Source organism: Dipodomys ordii, unplaced genomic scaffold, assembly GCF_000151885.1.
Source record: "Dipodomys ordii isolate 6190 unplaced genomic scaffold, Dord_2.0 Scaffold81, whole genome shotgun sequence".
Classification (NCBI taxonomy): Eukaryota; Metazoa; Chordata; class Mammalia; order Rodentia; family Heteromyidae; genus Dipodomys; species Dipodomys ordii.
The window spans coordinates 1,521,883-1,523,127 of NW_012267297.1; the positions used below are offsets into that span (position 1 = coordinate 1,521,883).

The following is a 1,245-nucleotide window of genomic DNA, read 5'->3' on the forward strand; positions in this document are numbered from 1 at the left end:
CAGGGGGAGGGGTGCTGCCGTGGATGCCCGTGGCTGGGCCCCAGGTCCACGCAGAGCCGCGGCCTGGTGCTTCCCGAGAGCCTTGGCCCTTACAGGACGTGGGATATGTGACACACCCGTCTCCAGGTGTGAGCCCACACTCCGTACACCACGCGCAACAGACGTCACGTACGTCATACATAACCGCATCATGCGCCATACGTACGTCATACAAAATGATCACACAGAACATGACATCACACGCACTATATGTCATATGTAATACGCAGCGCAGCAGAATCGTCTGATAGATTCTCATCTCCCACTCACACTAGCAAAAAGCCAGACGTGGTGGTGTGGCTCAAGTGGTGGAGCGCCAGTCTTGAATGAGACCAGAGCCCAGGGTCAGCGCCGGGCCGTGATTCCAGCCCAGCGCCGGAGCTCGCACCAAAGCAGCGCTGCTGCGCTGAGACGCGTGGCGTGGTCGCGGGTGGAGGGTGGGGCCTCGGGGCCTCTCCCCAGCCGGGCCGGGCGCCCCAGCCCCCAGGTCTCACCTGGGAAGGTGAGGTTCCGGAAGGCCAGCGGAAAGTGGGTGCTGTCCACGTTCTGGCCGCGCTGCAGGAAGAGCTGCAGCAGGTGTCCGAACAGCAGCGTGCCGTCCAGGTAGGCCAGCGCGAAGTCCTTCTTCTCCTGCCGGGGAGGGGAAAGAAGACCATCGGGCCCCGAACCTGGGGAGGCGCCCAGCGGCCTGGAGCCCCCAGGGGAGAGAAAATGCTAAGGCAGATCCCAGGGAGCTCGGCCTGGGGCCCCCGATGCTTGTGGCTGCCTCCCCCTGCTGAGCCAGAAAGGCCGGCACAGGGCTGAGACTCCGGGCCAGGCTGACTCCCGGCAGAGAGCAGCCAAGGGTCCGCCGCTGCCTTCGCCGAAGCTACACACACCGTGGCCCGCCAGGAGCACACAGGGACGCACGATTACTATGTGTGTGTGCACGTGTGTGTGCACCTGTGCATATGTATATAACCTAGCCATATAGCCCTATAGAAATATAGGGAAATATATAAAAATATATGTGCATGCAATAGATTAGATAATACATAGATCATATCCGTGACACAGAAATAACATATTATGTGTTATTGTAATATATTACAATATATATATTACATTTATATTGTTTTTGTCAGTTGTGGGGCCTGAACTCTGGGCCTGGGCGCTGTCCCTCAGCTCTTCAGCTCAAGGCTAGCGCTCTACCACTTGAGCCACAGC

General features: G+C 58.3%; 1 protein-coding gene across 1 annotated transcript in view; it reads right to left on the minus strand.

Annotated features, from left to right (window-relative positions):
• Gucy2c (guanylate cyclase 2C) overlaps positions 1–1,245 on the minus strand; it is a 49,051-nt gene that overhangs the window by 14,212 nt on the left and 33,594 nt on the right. The gene's annotated exons all lie outside the window — the stretch shown is intronic.